At 49.1% G+C, this 18,473-nt stretch overlaps 1 long non-coding RNA gene across 5 annotated transcripts; it reads left to right on the plus strand.

Annotated features, from left to right (window-relative positions):
* The first annotated feature begins 7,888 nt into the window (after positions 1–7,888).
* On the plus strand, positions 7,889–16,862 carry LOC123478930 (uncharacterized). Of its 5 annotated transcripts, none has more exons than XR_008426895.2 (5): positions 7,889–8,101; positions 10,388–10,513; positions 10,597–10,944; positions 14,682–14,822; positions 15,542–16,862. It is a non-coding gene; the product is annotated as an uncharacterized lncRNA (long non-coding RNA). The 5 variants fall into 5 exon arrangements; XR_008426896.2 differs by having other exon boundaries at positions 10,486–10,513; XR_006654346.3 differs by lacking the exon at positions 10,388–10,513.
* The last annotated feature ends 1,611 nt before the right edge of the window (positions 16,863–18,473 follow it).

Here is an 18,473-nt window from a genome sequence, read left to right on the forward strand (position 1 = left end):
CCTGTTCTTGGCTGGCACCCACAGTGCGAGGACCTTGAGTCTGCTCCAGGACACAGCCAGCCCTCCACGACGGGGACACAACAGCTGCCTGGCAGGGCCTTGGGAGGGCCGACACCAGGCTGGGATGGGCTTCTGCCCGGAAGAACTCTGGGCATATCTCCTTCCTCTTCCTTCAAGTGTCAGAATAAGCAATGGCATTTGTGTTGGGGATGGGGACAGCAGGCCAGTCTCACAGCCTCACAGTGGGGTGGGTGGAGCTGGGTCTCAGGTCATTATCTGCTGGATGACCTTGGGCAAGTGACTTAGCTCTGAGCCTGTTTCTGCTCCTTTGCCTGGTTATAGAAGACTAAATTACACAGGCAAAGTGTCAGGTTCATGGGCAGAATGCCACAAAATTAGTTCTGAGAAAACAGTGATGGAGGATATCTAAAATGGAGTCACTTTAACCAAGCTGCGAGCATTATTAACATGATGGAGGTTGAGGCATGAAGAAAGACTCCATTCTTGTTCTGACTAGCCTGGAAACTTGAACTCTTTTCAACTCTCCAGTCCTGCATCAATGCCTGGATATGCATTTGAACCTCTAGGTAACCCTCTAATTACCCGCTGAGGGACTCATGCATCCAGGCCACCTGATTACCCCTGAAGGACTCACGTATGCATCCACAGGGCACCCATCATCCAGACCACCAGGGCATGGCCAGACCTCCTGGCGCCCATCATCTATCCCAACCGCCTGTCCTCTGACAGGTGACTATCCTGGACCAATCCTCGGGCTGAGAATGCAGGGCTGGTAATCCTCAAGAATGTACTTTCTGCTATAACAACTTCTAACTTTTCTTTCTTCTTTGGAACACTTCTGGTTTTTTGCCTAGCTGTGTTTACAGTTTGCAAACTCTAAGACCTGATGAAATATCAGTATTTCTCGCACAGCCTCCAGATTCTGAGTTCGTTTGATATGTTCAAAAGCCTTAGCTGTTGTAGCCCCCATGCTTCTGCGCTTGGAGCCCCTAACCTTATCCATCCCGATTTCCAGCACCTTAATCAGTCCCCCTCTTTGAGTGCATTGCTGTGCCTTGCTGTCCACTGAGCTCACCCAGAGCTGGCACAGTGGTAATGTTCCTTTCTAGGCAAGGTTTCTACACCAAGACCTGGCTTCTAGGTCCTAGGAGGCTGCCCCAGGAGGAGAATGTTCCCCGGGTGCAGAACCGGGGAAGATGGGGCCTCCTGCATTTACAATCTTGTCCTCAGTTATCCGACACCAGTGTCCGTGGGAATTAACAAAGGGCAGCTCCAATTTCAGGGCACATGTTTCTATCTGAGGTCATGCTATCTATCTTCTCCCTCCATGAACCTGTACCGCTTCCTCCCAGAAATAAGTGACCCAGTCTCCTTGTGGAATGACCTGTACAGGCAGCCTGCCCTCTGTGGGACGAGAACTGGGACAATACAAGAGGGAGAGGGGAGGCTGTCGTGAATTAAACAGGACACACGCAGCTGGTCAGGAGCCAAGTCATTAATGTTTCTGCTGATTTCCCTTTGGAGCAGTCAGGAACTGTTTTCTCTCACCTTTACTCTCGTCCTTTGCACCTCGCAGCCCCTTTGATGGCAGCACAGCGCAGCAGGTGCCCCAGTACCTACCCATAATCTTAGTCTGGTATCTCCTTCCCTCCTTTGTCCCTGGGCAGCCACCTGCACACCCAAGTCTTCGAGCTAATCCCGCCCCTCACCTCATTTTCTCCCGGGGCTGGTTTTAGCCATGGTCTTACCTATAATAACTTCCTGGCACCTCACTATTTCAGCACCAAAGTGGTAACAAACTGATTTAATTAATGCTTCCAGGTTCAATGATTGAAGACCAGAGGAACTTCAGGATCCCTGCGGAATCCCTATATAGGTCCAGACACAGCGTCTCTGGTTGTGATTCTGAGGTTGGAAATTTCTCATAAAGCAGGTAATGCTTTTGGGCCAGTGGGTCATTCAAGTGTCCTCCTATCATACTGGATACCAGAGTTACGCATAAATTAAAAGCAACATTTTGAGACAACCCTCATGCTCCTAAGCAATCCATGGAATCCTGTGCACTGGGATGAGGACCAGTGGTCTGATGAAATACGCCAGGATGGAGATCGCCTGTGGCCTATTTAGTGATACAATTTTATGCTTCCTTCCAGCCCTGCAATTAGCCATTGAAGAAGAGCATCCTTTCAATTTGGCTTTTCTATGATAAGTTGTAGTGTCTTTCTCCAAAAGGTAGAGTAGTGGTTTTCAGAGAATGGTCCTGGAGGCGGCCGCGTCAGCATCATCCTGGGACGTGTTAGAAAGACAAATTCTCAGGCTCCACCCGAGGACTACTGCATTAGAAACCCTGGGATAGGAACTGGCAATCTGTGCCCGGAGCTGATGATTCACTCTCAGTGTGAGACCTGGTGGTGGAGAGGAACCTGTTAATCAATTAATAGTCTATTAACTGGTCTAGCTGGAACGCTGGTCTGCCATCTTGCAAGAGGTCTCAGAGAGAAAGTAAAATTCTTGTCGTCGTTGTCTTTTATCGAATCAACTTACTTCGTTTTGCCTGGAGATGTGAGTTAGGTTCAGAAGAGGAAACAGCAAGAGATGTCGATAGAACTCTTGGGAGGAACTTGCTTAGCACAGCTGAGGGCTGCAAGCAGAAGTTGCGCCTGGGATTAAGTCCAGCTGAGTTTAAACTGAGCCAGAGGGGGGCTTGGACACCCACTGCGTCCACAGGGCCTGCTGGGCCCCACCATCCCAGGAGTAGGGTCCTTGTCTGATCTGCCTCTCCTCACTCATCAGTGGCACAAAAGGAGCTGTGTAAACATCTCTTAGTGGTGTGTGGTCTGGTTTTAAAGTTAGCCAGGAACAGGACTTGTCATCATAGGGGTCATCTACAAGGATACATACAGCCTTTCTCTTGACTAAGAGATAAATTACACTGGAAATGATTTCTCCCAAAAGGAGGTATTTGGAACCATAATGGTTCCCACCGACTGCATGCTTCCTGGGATCCGTGTGGCCAGCCCAGTTGCCCAAGCCTGGTAAGATACCTGCTACCTCCCTGCGTTTGCTACTCATGACCCTTCAAGGGCGGCACTATCATTAGCCTGTTTATAGCTGGGAAAACTGGGGCTCAGAAAGGTTGAGTCAATGGCCTGTTAGTAAGGGTCAGAACTGGTACTTAAATTCAGCAGCCTCAAAAGCCCACATGTTGAACCGCCAAGCGGGGCTCCCTCCCATGAGTCTAATGGGCCAGAATTGGCTATTGTTAGTTTTCATGAAATCTCAGCTTCTCTGCTTCCCCCGCCCCTCTTAGCCTCCTGCCCCTCCCCCCTGCTTAGTCTCTCTTCTTCCCTAGTTTGTCGACAGTCTTTTCTCCATCCCAACTGAATGCTCTGTTTTCAGGGGTCTCTATGGGCTGCTCTCTTTGCCTGGTCCATCCATAGTTAATCCTAAAAAATAATCAAAAACAGAAATTTGGATTAAAAATGGTTTTCATACTCTCTCCTGCTTAAAAATACAATGGGTTTGTGGGTAAAACAAAACCAAAAACAAAACCAAAAACAATGGGTTTGGAATAATGTGTATTTGCTGAACAAAGGGCCAGTAGGCGGGTCCCTGTTAGGAGCTGATGGCCTTGGGCTGAGGTGGAAGTTGTGAGTGAACCAGGGGCTGCCGGAGCCCCAGAGCGGTTGTTCTCAGTGAGTCCGGGTGAGTGGGATGCCACCCAGATCCGTGCATGTGCTTTTCCTTCAGTTAAATTCATTGAAGGCCCCTTCCTGGGTGGTCCCCAGTAACATTAAAGACTAGGCCACTTTGGGAAATGCTGACTGAAGCGATAAACCTTGCTCCTCTCATTTTCTAGCACCTCCGAGCACCCCTTTCAGAAGCTCCCTTGGGAGATCCTGAGGCCGGGGGTCAGAGGACCAAATTTGAGCACATGCTCTAGAGCTGATGTCCTTGAACTAGAGCATGCACCACAAGTCCCCCAAAGCTCGTTAACGCACAGATTCTGGGCCCCTTGCCCAGAGTGTCTGGCCCAGTTGGTTGGTATATTTGCATTTCTAATAAATCCCCAGGTAACTGATGGCTGATGCTGCTGGCTTTACCTTAAATCATTTGTAACAAAGTAGGGATAAAACTGTTCCTGATTAAGTGACAGAATAAACTAGTGATCAACACAGTAAATGACACAGACAAGTAAGAAACAGATACCTCAGTAGCCTTTGGACTTGGCCTGGTGGAATGAGGCTCTGGGTATCTGCATTAGAGAGCATTTCAGGGCCCCCACAGGGTCAGAGTAGGCCAGCCCAGTCTTGATGGAGACCAAAGGAACAAGGTCATGGTCATCAGGGGACTCACACACACTGGAGACACGGTGTTGCTCTGCCTGGGGCCCAGGCTGCCGCGTGGGGCCAGATGTTACCTGACAGGTGAAAGCGCGGGCAATGTTTGCCTTCTCAGGGACCCTCCTTGTGGGGTGAGTTCTCTTCCTACAGAACCAGGGCCATGCTGTGTGTCCCAGGCACATTTTCCCGTCAGGGTCTCTCACAACAATGACCAAGTCCCGTGCATGTGCTTTTCCCTCAGTTAAATTCATTGAAGGCCCCTTCCTGGGTGGTCTGCTCTGCTCTGTGGGCAGTGGGCAGGGCCGGGTTAACCTAGTGAGAGGGAATTGCTGTAAGTGGTGGAGACTGTTGTGGTGCTGATGTTGGACAGAACTGAAAGCCGGAGGAGAGGCATTTCTGGAAATGTGGACCATCGATTCCTTCTTTCTATAGGTTAGTCGTTTAGGTATTGGATTCCAGGCCAGACACTGTAGACGATTAAAATCAGACGAAGACAGACAGACACACTTTCCCCTTCAGAACTTTACAAAGGAATAGACAAAGCCATACAATGTACAGAATATTATAATAAAGTCAATATATAAGAACAATCATTCTCCATTTAATAATGATTTGCTGATTCCTATAAATGGCCTCTCTTGCTTTCTTTTCCTCCAATTCACCTTTTATTTCTCTCTACCTTTATCTGTTGGCCCTTAGCCACTCATGGGGATGTTGCACAGAATAGCACCCACGATTCTTGTTTCTTGTGAAAAGCAAGAACACGGAAAACAATGGCTTTTCAGTCCATTCTTGTCCACAGGAAAACACGAGAGACCGAAAGGGTCGAGTAAGTCAGTGCCCCGCTGCTCCTGACAACTGAATACTTAATTTGTCATCAGAAAAAGAGAGGTCGGGACCACCCGCAGCTCAGTTAGAAACTGCGGGGTTACCTGAAGGCTGGGTCCAGGATGTCAGGACAGGAGAAGGGAAATGACCAGGTGGGGCTGGGGTCAGCAAAGGCTCCCAAGAAGGATGCACTTTCTTATCTCTGCTCCTCTGTACCCTGCATCTGACTTCTCTGGACCTCCGTTTCTTCATTTGCGGCACGGCTATAATATCTATTAACCTCACCAAGTTGCCATAAGGATAACGTGGATTAACTTGAACATAAACTCCACTCCACGCACACAGCACCAGGCTTAGTGGCTGCTCATGTCAATGGAACTCATTACCTTGGTTCACTGGAAAAGAGGTGAGGTTAGCAAGTACCCCACACCCCATTACACTGGAGAAATGATTCAGCGATTTCCCCCACAAACCTGCTGGGACTCAAACAGCTTTTTCAAGCAACCACTCTTGCGTGACGGCCATGATTTAATTTAATCCTCTCAACAACCCCAGGAGGAAGGTATTTTCTCCTTCTTAGACAGAGGGAGAAACCAAAGCTCGGAAGAGTTGAGCACACCATGCCTGAGACCCCACGGGGATTTGACCTCAGGTCTGTCTGACTCAAAGCGGGTTCATTTTTCACTGTACCCCCCTGGCTCACAGCTCTGATGGACATGGAGATAAATCCTCGGCCTACACATTAAGTCATCAGAACGCCCAAGTAAGCCACGGAGAGGTGAGAGAAGAGATCATGGAATCTCTGGAGAGGTCACTTTGCCTCGGGACTGTTTTGTGGAGACAGCTGAGGGACGATGAGAGGTGTGTGTCCACTAAGTGGACATTGCCTCTCTCTCCTCTCTCTCTGCTTCTCCAGTATCTAAGTAGGATGACCACAAAGCCAAAGGTCCACAGGACGCATTTTGCTGGCCTCACGCAGGTTTCCCAAAGCTGTCCAATTACCTTCCAGCAGTCACTCCGGGGGAACAACTTCAGAGCTTAGCAGGGCTGGGGAGTGGGCAGGGGGCAGGCAGGCCTCCCTCTAACTCCCTGTCTCAGCACAGTGCTGCCTCCTCCTTCTGGCCTGTTTTCTGATGTCCCCAAGGCCTTTTCATGTAGGGAGAGCAGAAGGACAGCGTGGATGTGGCCAATCAAGAAACAGCATCCTCTAATCAGGCCACACAGGCAGCCCCTGGTCTAACCCGGCTGGCACTGATCCTCTTTCTTGCCTGGGGATGATTCTGTTTGTAACAGGAAAGCTGACCTCAAGCCAGGCCATTCTGTGCAGATCCTTGCTTGACCTAAACAAGTGTAGCAGCTGTCTTCCTGCGAGAGTTCTGTCTGGCTGGTAGGTCTCCAGAAGGGGGTGCTGTTGCCTAGCCAGGGGAATCAGCAAATGGTACCTCCACCAGCTTAGACTGCTTGGGTAACCAAGGGTAGGCACCTGTGGGTGAGTTTTTCTCAGGTGCAGAGGGATCCAAGTTTTCTAGAGATGTGTAAAAAAGAACTTCCTACAATTTTTAAGAGAATGCATCAAGGTCGCTAAATAGAAGATCATTATACAAAAATCAATTTTTATTCTTATGACCAATCACCATTAGAAAATAAAACTTTTGAAGTTAACCATCTGTAAGAGAAACAAAAGCTATAAGGGACCAGAAATAAACCTAATGGAATAAATGACTGGTTTTAATGAAGAAAATTATAAAACTTCACTTATTCAGGTATTCTTTAATAGATAAGGTATATTCATAATATGAAGATTCACTGTCATTTTAATCCTTCCTAAATTAATCTATAAACTCAATGTTTATAGGTTATAAACTCCAATCAAATCCAGGTAGGGTGTTTTTTTGGGGGGTAACCAGACAAGGTGCTTCTAATCTCATGAAAACACAAAGAGCCAAAATAGGTATGAAATGCTGAAGAAACGAGATGAGTGACCTGCCTCATAGGCAAGCTGACGAGTACTTTTGACACGGTTTGTTTTGGCCACACTAACTCCTGAAGGAGACTAATTATGATTTTTATAAATCCTTCATATATTAAAAACTGACAAACATAAAATGTTTGTCCTCAGTCTGAACAACTGTGAAGTTGTTAGAAGCTCGGTGGTATTCTTAAATGTCTGCTTTGGAAGTACAAGTGTCTGCCAAGGCTGACAATTCCGAGGCAGACAACATGTACAATTTGGAAGTACAAATTGGTGGGGTGGGCGGGGAGAACAGGGAGGGGGCTTTTGTAGGGGAGGCCTGTGTCCCCCCCACCCCACGTGAGCACCCCTGCTGGGGAGCTGCCACATTGGCCCTGACTTTGTCTAGCAGAAGGCTGGCGGTCCAGCTGCTGCCCATGTGCGCTGTCCTGGAATTTTTCATTATGTCGCAGGAATCCAGTTCTGGCCCGTGATGAAATTACAGACAGCAGAGTCCAGCCTCGCCTATGTGACCCAAGAGGGGAAACCTCTCTTCTGGATCCTGGCTTTGGAAACCCTCCCAGGCCTCTCTGCCTGGACCTTGTCCCCACTTGCCTTCCTGAACTGTGTACCGGTTCCTCACTTCCCACAGGAAAGCATCCCTCCGTGGACTTTGTCACCACACCCGTCAATTAAGTCAACAGAAGATAATAAGCACCAAGAGGGAGCAAGGCCTGGGGTAAGGCTATACATAAGTGGACCAGGTCAGGTCTGGCATGAGAGTTTTCAGTCAGAGGGATTATCATTTTATTTCTAAAAGTCTTATTCAAAAAGTATTTCTTGAGCCTTACAACATCCTTGGGGGACAACACGGGATGAGATTCCCACCTTGTCCTCAAGACACGTGAAGCCCAGAGAAGAAGACACATGAGTGAAGGGGCAGTTATGAAAGAACGAGGTAAGGGCTGGGACAGATGGGAGCGGGGCTCCACCTGCTCACCGCAGCCAGATCTAACCTAAACCTGGGAGCCCGAGAAGGCTCCCTGGGGAGAGGCCAGCTTCGCTGGGAGGACAGGAAGGACCAGGTCCTAGCCAGGTGCTCTGTGTAGGGTTTGGTGTGGAGTGACCGTGCTTGTTAAGAAACCTTCCAGACAATGGAGATAGCCCAGAAAGCCTTTGTGACAAAGAGTAAGGGCCAAAGGAAATGGCTCAGCCCAGGATTGGGAAGGGGAAGTACTGGGGTCAGGGAAACTAGGCGACAGACCAGGAGCTAATGCATCTTTATGCCCTCAAAACAGTCTGTTGGAAGAGGCCCCTCCCTTTCCCTTCTCCTTCTTTACTCCTCCTCCTCTCCCTCTTTTCTCCTCCCCCCTCATCGAGTAATTCATGACTGCTCTATGCCTCGGCAGGGTATTGGGGGCCCCAGATGGTGGCAGCGGGGTCGGGGTGGGAAGAGACGTGTGGCGGGCAGCACAGTCACCCAAAGGGTAAAACAAAACGAACCCAAAACCCAAAAAACAAAAACAGGTCAGTTCCGAAAACCTGGAAAGGGTCTTTGCACATGTGATTCAGTTAAGGATGTTAAGATGGGGAGATTAACTTGGATTATCTGGGTGGGCTCAGGGAAATGAAAAGAAGGAGGAAGAAGGCAGAAATCAAAGTCAGAGAGAGATTTGAAGAGGCCATCAAGCTGGAGGAGGGGGCCAAGGGCCAAGAAATATTGGCGGCCTCCAGAAGGGACGCAGCCCTGCCAACACCCTGACTTCGGCCTGGTGAGACTCATGTAGGCATCTGACCCCCAGAATGGCAAAATGATAAGTTTGTGTTGTTTAAGCCACTAAGTTGGTGGAAATCTGTGATTGACAGCAGCAGTAGAAAACTAATATAAGCTGAATAGATTCTAGAGTGATTTAGTAAATAATTGGATTTAGAGAGAGGAGGTGAGCGACAGGCCTGGTGGGACTTCTGGGTCAGGGATCATGGGGACCCCAGATGCCATTCCAGAGCTAGGGTTCAGCAGACAGGGCTGCGGGGAGGAGGGATGTCTGAGATGACAGGTTCCCCTGTGGCTGCGTTAGGTTTGAGTGTCTGTGGGGGTTCCAGGTGAAGAGGTTCAGTACGCGGTTGTCTGCCAGCAGCGAGACTGGCCTGGAGAGTGAGGTAGCACCTGGTAACTGAGGTCTGGGCCAGGCTGAGATAAACCATAGAGAGTGACACTGAAGAGTTTGCTGAGGACGGAGCTGGACATTTGAGGGGAAATCTCCTTATAGGGAGAGACACAGAACAAAAGGTAGCTCTGGTGAATTCTTTGTCCTGTAAACCCTTCCACGCTTGCATTCTCTTTGTCCCCAGGGCTCTTATAAAACCTCTTGAGTGCAAATGGGCAGCTTTCAGCTCTGCGCTGCTGCGGGATTCTCCCCTTTATCTCCTGCTCATGCCTTCCCAGACGCACAAGGCCACAGGTACAGGAGCTTTAAAATGTTCCTGGGCCTCAGATCCCCTTTTTCTTTTGAGCAGAGCAGCACCTCTCTTACTAGCTGGGAACATACAGGTCTGCATGCAGCCAGCAGCAGTGTGCCTGCCATCTGAGCTGGGCCAGCTCTCCCAGCCAGCATCCCCCCGGGCCCCTAAGGGCCTCCATGCTCCAAGGTTGTTGGGCAATGTCCCTGACCTCCCTTCTCCCCACCCTTCTCTGTCCATTCAGTCCTAGCCTGTTCTCACCCATGCTCTTCTTTCTGGTTCTCCTACTCAGATTTTGGCGGCTGAAGGCTGGGGTGGCAAGCCCCGGGGTGGTCTGAGGCCGCGTGGCCAAGAGCGCCAAGGACACCCAGAGCACCCAGAGACTGAGTCCTTTGTTCTGAGGACTTATATAGTTGGTGGGATGGGAGTAAAAAAGTTACACAGTGATTGACGGGTAAATGTGGTGCCAGCTTTTCTGGGGGCATGTGATGACCCAAAATTAGGTATTTGTGGGGGTCTATTAGCCCAAATCCTTATCTTGCTCCAGGCTCTATTTGTTCATCTTGTAAAACAGATATGTGACAAGAGGCAGTTAAAGTTGGGGCAGTTACCAAAGTTACCTATTGGCTCATTCTGTAAGCATTAGGGACTCCCTCGTAAAACAGGTGGTGACCAGAAGTAGACAATTAACCCAAGTTGTTTTAGGAGATCCTTCTTTGGGCACTGTGGACCCCCTTCTCTTCCCCCTTCCAGGAATACACAGTTTCAAGGTTTTCTTTCCCAGATAGTGGAAGCGCTACATAGAATCGTTTCAAGGACTTCCTTCCTTCCTTGTTAACATAGTATTTCTTGTGATGTTGGAACACTTGGCAATATTATCAGACCAGGCTCAGGACTGCTGAGTTAGCAGGTGAGAAGTGTCTCCCTCTTCATCCCTGCCTTGGTTTACTATTCATTCTACCTAAGTGATAATTGGCGTTTCCTGGCAACCAGGACTCCAGATGCTGGCCAGTAACAGCAGCACAGTCTCAGAGTTCTTCCCGTGCTGTGACCTGCCTCACTGGAACCTCCTTCTGGAAGAAACCACCAGGCCGCCCGGACTCAGTGTTCAAAGCACTTCTGCAGGACTTCTGCATATACCGGAGATGCTTTCATACACGAATTACATGAATTGTAAGGGACTGTTTACCGCCTGTGTCTCTCTTCTTGACCACACGTTCCTGGTGAGGAGGGACCCTGGTTTATTCATTTCAGTAACCCCAGCAGAGTACATGGTTTAATGTCCTTGTGGACTGAACTGAACCCTCTAGACTGCGTCTCTGTCTTCACTCCGACAGTGAGGTGAGTTTGCAGAAGCAGGCAGATTTTTTTCCAAGACAGGCAGTGCACTAATTAGCAACAGGTGAATAGCAGTGTGCAAACCCACGTGCTTTGCTTACATAACAACCCCCCCTTTTTTTTTCCACCTCCGTGAGCTGCCTCCAGGCATTACGCAAAAGCCCCAGTGGCCTCCTCCTCTTCACCTGCCAGCAGCTAGGGACAACACAGATCTCTGCCGCCCTGACTAGATACGGCTTTGGCCTCACATATCTTGCTCGACAATGTGAACCGGGCAGAAGGGAAGCCTCTGTCTTGGAATGTTTTGGCTGGAACCCAGACTGGGAGAGCCAGACAGAATGTGTGGCTGAGGGGAGGGATGGGAGTGGGCCTAAGGCGTGATTGAGGGTGTCACTGAGTCTCCATGGGTATAAAATTCCATTTTCCCTGGGGGTGGGCGGGAAGCGGGTGTTGAGAAATGCTAGGATAATTGAACTTGAAAAATGAAAAGGAAAGCATGTGAGTCGTCTGTTGTTACTCGTCTGTCACATGCTGCTCTCTGAGGTCTCGCTTCCGAAGGGAAAAAGACCAGCTGGTGTAGGTCTTAAGGATCCTTCACAGTTGCCTTTCCGATTCAGACAGCTCAGAGGGAGCCAGACGCAGCCAGAGCGGTCTCCCAGTCCCACATCTCTTTGTTTACTTTGCTGCATTTCCCCTAGCCTAGACAAAAGAGGAAGGTGGAGTGGATCAAAATAACATTCTGGCCCTGTTGTGCCTCCTCCTCATCCCCAAGGTTAAAATAGCTGACCCAATAATGTGCATAGTAATCCCGTAAACATTGAGCTATATGGCATTGAAACCCTGCACATTCCTGCAAAGAACATTTATATACAACAGCCAAACTTTGATCGATAAATAGCAAGGGGTGAAATATTTAGTACTTTCATAGTTCAATGGGGGCCTGCCATTCCGCTAATGCCCATGGTGGTTCTCAAGCAAGCTTGCTTCAGCATCTCGGGAAGGGCTGGTTAAAATGCAGGTCCCTGGCCCCACTCGGAAAGTTTCTGTCACTTTAGGTCTGGGGTCTGGTGGAGCATTTACACTCCTAAGTTCCCAGGTGATGCCTTTGCTGCTGGTCCAGGGACCCTGCTTTGAGAAGCACTGTTGTTTCTTTTTCTTTTCTCTTTTTAACAGCTAAAGACACTTATTTAGAGAGCAATAAAAGATAAACAAAGAAATCAAAAAGCAAAAACCAAACAGACGCAAAAGGCACCGTGTGAAACCTGGCCGCAGGCAGTCACACAGAGGAGACCTCTGGACCCTCGTCCTTGCCCCCTTGTGTGATAGGTCACCCTCTTCCAGAGGCAGCCGAGGTCCAGGATGATGGCTTTTCCAAAGAGGGCACTCTGGGTTCACAGCCTTTCCCCCTCATGGCTCCCACCTCCAGCCTCTTGGTGCCCAACTAAGTGCAGGCCAATGTCAGGGCGCAGCATGTCTACGACATGGGGTTTGGGGGTCAGAGGCTCACCTGGAGCTAATCAAATATGCCCTGAATTCTTTCCACACCTTCCTAGTTTCCTGCTCTTCTCTACTCCCCAACCCCGATGCTAGAGTCCAGTGTCTTTGGAAGCAGGCCCGAAAAGCCAGTGCTTCTGCTTGAACAACCTCTTCCTTCTTTTCCCCAAGAACACATGCACTTCTCTGTGGAAGCTGAATTATTGTTGTGTCCTTAGTTTTCTGGGCGAGTCAAGATGATTTTCTGCCTGGGCTCCCTGTCTACCCTTTGATTCACTCCAGTCCTGTTCCCCCAGTGGGATCCGACAGTCTCAGTTCCCTTCCACGAGACATCGGGAATAGGACTCTGCCATCTCTTTCCGATTCTGAGGTGACAGCCTGGAGCTCAGCTGCTCCCAGAATTCTCATTCCTCCCCAAGCAAGCTGCCTCTCAGCTGCCGTGGCCTACTTGAGACCACTCTGCAGCGTAAGGACACCTCTGTCTCTCCCCCAGGGATGACCTCTCACTTTCTAAGCACTAACATCACTCCAGTGCAACCACCCCACCCCCACTTGGTAGGGGGAGGAGGTGCAGGGGTGAAGTAGGGGGCGGGAGGATGGGAGAGGTAGAGATTATTTGCTAATAATATATTCATCGTGGGGAAAAAAGCAGATTCTTGTTCTCCTTCCTTCACACTTAAAAAAGAATGCGATTTGGTGGTGTTTTTATTTTGGGTGAGGTTCCTTAATCGGATCTGTATTTACGGTGTGACTTACTCAGGCTCTGACCGCCATTGCTGAACCGCCAACTCTGTGATTACAGGCTGTGCTTTAGTGAGAGAAGCTTGTACATTGCCTAGCAGGCTGTGTGAGTTGTAGACAGGCGCAAATATTTGTTGAAGGAAAGAATGCTTTACTCTCATGTCACGCCATGGGCCTTAGCCCAGCTGTATAATGGGATTCATAATAACAATATCATACCCGTCGTAGACTTTGCCACTTAAATGATCTTAAATTTATCAGAAAATATCTTGAATTAAAAAATATATATTTTTGAGGTTGAAAAAGGTAAAAGAGTCACTTTCTCCTGGAGGAAGACGACACGTCACATGACAGGGCCCGTGCGAATGGGGTTACTCAGCACAAACACTCAGCCGTCCCTTCCCCAGCCCGTGGCCTTCCTGGGACTGGGTGTTGGCATCCTCAGCATGGCTCGAGGACAGAGCTGTGCTGTTTCTTACCTCTGATCACACAGAACAATTGTCAGGAACCGCCATGAAGCAACAGTTGAAGCTGGGGTAGCAGAGTCCAAGGTCTGGCCTGGGATCTGATTCAAGGACAAAGGTCTCTCTGCCATCTGAGCAAATACCAAGAACTGATCACTACTCTGTGCCATTCACGGCTCACATCTGGGGGTTAAGAAATCCAAACTCAGAGCCAACGATGTTCTTCTGGCTGCACATGAATGCTGTCATTGACGGATGCTGCAGCCGAGGGTGGAGATGCCGCCAGCAGCTAACCAAACACAAAGGAGTCGCTCAAATGGGGCGGTCACTTTCCTTCTCCCCAGTTCTGCTCTGGGGGGGACCTCTGAGGAGTCATGTGATACCATCTCTGGACAGTTTGAATTAGAACCACTACAGAAACAACAGAGTGATGATTGGCAGAGACCCCACCCCCTGCCACCCTCACCCATACACCTTTGCCACACAGAGTGGTCAGCCTGGGCTAAGCCCTCAGGGTTTGGGCCTCCTTTGCTCAAGTTGCTCCCTCATAAATGGCAGAGTGAGGTCACTCCAGGCTGAGTTCATGACCTCCCCACTCTAGGGCCCACCCATGGGGTCAATAACTGTTGCTCCCAATAAAGGGCTTTGCTGAGAATAGTCTACATTCTTGAAATAAAACTCCTATTACAATTTCCACCTCATTTCCAACTCAAGGGGGTAGGAGGACTTCTGTGATTCTAATCAGGAAAATTAAAGGCAGAAGAAGAGTTGGGCAATCATTTTTTATTATATATTTTTCATTATGGAGAATCACTTTTTAAAAGGTATTTACAGCAAAAATAACTCTCTGTACTTTTTCAGTGGAGCTCTTTGGGCTCAGGTTGTTTCTTTTTGGGATTCTGTGACCTCAGCTCGGGCTCCCCCGACAGAAGGTGCACACCTGGGAAATTGTGGAGTCGGGGGTTCTTCCGGGACACCACACACGAAGTAGTCCTAATGGTCATTCGTGGGCAGGTCATTATGACTGTCTTTCTTTTCTAGGGGGATGCTGAGGCTCTCAGGTAGGAGGGAGTTACAGGAGGTCCCATGGAACAAATGCAGCTGAACAGAAGGCCAAGTTCGTGAGGGAGAAGGAGTGCTGGCACCCATCGGCCCGCCCAGCTTCCCTGACCAAGGCCCACGGTAAGGGCTTCATCCGCATGTGCACAGGAGGGCGGTGGGAGCTTCTGGCCAGAGGAATGGGCTGCTCTTAATAATAAATCGAGCATTTGCTATATGCTAGGCACTGTTCTAAGCACTTAACATTAACCTAATTAACAGCCCTATGAAGCAGGGGGCTTTTATTATCACCCCCACTTTACAGATGAGAACACAGGCACAGAGAGGCTAAGTAATTTGTTCAAGGTCACCCTTGTAGGAAGTGCCAGAGCCATGACCCGAGCCCAATCACCTCCGACGCCAGCGCCAGCACTCTTGCTGTCCACATTCTGCCACCTCGTGTCCTTCACTCTTTGGGTGTTAAGGACAAATATTTATGTAGTCAATGAATGTGCCTAAGTAGGAGCACACGCGTGATCACACTTGATTTCTTTGTACAACAGCCCTAGGAGGTAGGTAGATGTCGAGGACCCAGAGACAGAGGTCAAGCACCCTTCTCAAGGTCACCTTACTAGTTAACAATAAACTACCGAGGGCTGCTGAATCTGAAGAAAAGTTTGTTCTACCTAATGCCATGTGTTGGACTAGAAGGAGAAGTCATGCCCAACACTGAAGTCAGGGTGTCAGGTGATTTAGGACCCAGGCCTGACACATCATGACCTGCTTTAGAATAGAATAGAATAGAATAATCGCCTCGAGGTGCTTTTGGGTTGCAAGGAAAAGACAAGCCTGTCTCTCCTCAGGTGATGGATGTTGATTGAAGGCTGCAAGAAAAGTAAGGAGCCGTGGAAAGCCATCTCAACAATGGCATCCCAGAGCTGGCTGGTGGGAGTGCCTTGCAGAAGTGGGACAATGGCCAGGCTTGACTGAGAGCGCTCTGTCTTCCTGTAGTTGCTCCGGTGTGCTCTCTGTGAGAACCTCATACTCATCCTCCCCATGCAAGCGGGGCTGAGGGTCTGGTCACCATCAACAAGGAGGGCCCCCTTTGGATAAAGTGCTCCCTTGCTGCCTCCCTGATGGCCAGCCTCATGTTGTCCAGTGTGCGGATTGCTTTTGACTCTGGACACCTTCTCTGTCCCAGGCAGTCCTGAGCAGGACCGCAGAGCTGATTTTCTTCAACGTGCAGGACACTATCCAGAGTAACGTCACCGAAAGAGCTTCCTGGGCCCCTTCCCTCAGAAAGGGGCTGAGGGCTTGCCAAGGCAGGAACTGTCAGTGGCCTGTTACACACAAAAGTGGAGCTAGAAGAGACCTGAGAAACCACCTTTTAGTTTCATCGAAAGCCAAGTGTAGCGACTTAAGACATTTGCTTGGGCCCACTGGACTGTTTGTGGCAGAGAAGGAAGCAGAGCCCAGCTCCCGGCTCCCGGCTCCAGGCCCAGCACACTTCCTACTGTCCCAGAAGATGTCCAGGAGGAGTCCACCATCTTCTCTGCTGGATGCTTGTTAAGTGCTACCCAGGAGTTTAAAAAAAAAAAAAAAAGCAGGATTTTCTTGGGTACTAACATTTCCATATCTTCTCTCCCCTCCAAATTCCTGCCATCTAATTTAATATAGACTCAGTATAGAAGGGATAAGAAGGCATGAGGAAACCCCATGCAACAGAGCCAGGAATCTGTCTGCAAGAGGGAGAGATGTGGGAAGGATCAAGCAGGTGGGCAGGTATCAGACACCATGAGTCTTCAAGCCAGCGGCACTGCCACCCAACGCTGCCCAGGCTTCCTGGCTCTGTCTGCCATCCCGCATGCCCCCAAAGGGCTGATTCAGCCAGAGGGCACAGAGAACCTGCTAGGCATGGAACACCAAGTAAACAGCCCCTAGGAATTTCTTCTACTTGAATTTCAGTTCATTTACTTCTGAGCATCTGTCCTCCTCTCCTCTGTGGGGAAAGGGAGAGTGGGGGTGGGGACAGCTACGATTACACTGTCCTTCTGTCTAAAGGCGGCTGTGTGGTCTAGAGGTGCAGTGGTTCCCGAACACTGTTCCCAGGATATTCGCTGGGGGCGCTGTGAGGACAGAGGGTGGAGAAAGGGGAGACTGAGAAGGAAGCTTGTTCCCTTCCTCGCCCCCAGCAACTCAGCTTCTGCTGCTTTAAACAGTGGATTCTGCCTAAATTTTGTTTCAGGTGATGATTCTATGACTACAACTTTTTGAGAAGCTCTGATCTAGTGGGAGGATGGGAGAGAGGAAGGTCTTAGGCTCACACCTGCCACCAACTTTGGTGACCTTCATCAAGGTGGCCCATCCCAAGAGCCAGCCCTCAGTCAGTTCCACTTCGAGGAAGGCTCGCCTGGGCTCTGCCCTCTCTTTCTAATGGAAAGGGGATCAAGGTAACAGCTTAGGCAAGCTGGCCTTCCTTGGAAACTTTCTCCGTGTTCTACCTACACTCTCAGTCCAGCCCCTTAGCTCACTGCCTGCCAGGCTCCTCCAGTCACCTGCCATTCTATCCCTAAAGTCTTTCCCAGACTAGTTCAAAGGTGTGACACTAATTGAAAAGATAAAAAAGATGATTAAAGACCAAGGTATTATTATCACATGAATTGACAGGAAGAAAGATTGGTAGGGAAGAGGGAAAGGCAGGAAGGGGGAGGAGGGATTCCCAGCCTGCAAACATTTTTCAGGGCTACTTTTAGCGATGAACATTTTCTACCTAGTCAAACAAACTTGGTAAATTCAGTAGAAAGGATTGCAGCATTTGAGGCAGCTCTTGCTGGCTCCGGTCAGGTAAAGCACACTAATTAGAATGAAGTAGGAAGCCAGAAAAGACATAATTACTCATCTGATTCCAAATGAGGCTCATTGAACCAATGGGAAGCTTGCCACGGGTACACACCCAGTTGGAAAGGTCAAGATCATCAAATGAAAGTTGCGGACAGATCAGGAGTGTGCTCTGACGTTCAGCCGAGACCTGACATGTCCAGAGCCATGAAAAGGACCAGCACCTCTGCTGACTGCTGAGCTCCCAAACACGAGCTTGCTCCCTAAATCCATGAGAGCAACACTCCGCCTCCCCCGGTGCCTCCTTGCTGTTCTGTGCAGTTATCTATTAAAAGAAAGATGACTTTTCAAAATAGCATTCCCTTTGTAGTAGGTGTTCAGGTGGGGGGACTTAAGTAATTTGGGGGGTAATGATGACAGAGAACATAAAGAGGGAAAAATAACACAATTATAAACAGGTTGGCAAATCTGGACTTTTAAAAGTCATTTTTTTTTAGATTATCTATGCTCTCAAAATAGAAGTTATGAAAGAAGAAAAAAACGAACCCAAAGACAAGCCTAAACTTCCCATAAAGATTCTTAGGAGCAAATGGATTTCAGCCCAAGGGGATGATTACATAGTAATTTAACTCCCTTGTCCCCATGACTAAAAATAAGGATGATTAAAGAATGGAATTTCAGCTCCCTGTCATCCCAGACAGCCAAGTCTTGTCCCTGGGCCTGCAAATTGAGCAAGTGAGAACACTGGAGAGAAGTAATTGCCTTTATTAATATTTTGCTGTTATTTGCCCATTATTGAGGCAGTAAGGTTGAGGGTCACAAGGTCACTATTGTATCCCCATTGGGACCTTCCCTGGCCAGTGCTTTCTGAGTGTGTCAGAGACCATGCTTCATGACCCCCGAGTCACCTGCCCTCTCAGACCATCTGTCTACATGTCCCTGTGTCTTCTGTAGCTG

The sequence above is a fragment of the Desmodus rotundus genome, chromosome 5, assembly GCF_022682495.2.
Source record: "Desmodus rotundus isolate HL8 chromosome 5, HLdesRot8A.1, whole genome shotgun sequence".
Lineage (NCBI taxonomy): Eukaryota > Metazoa > Chordata > Mammalia > Chiroptera > Phyllostomidae > Desmodus > Desmodus rotundus.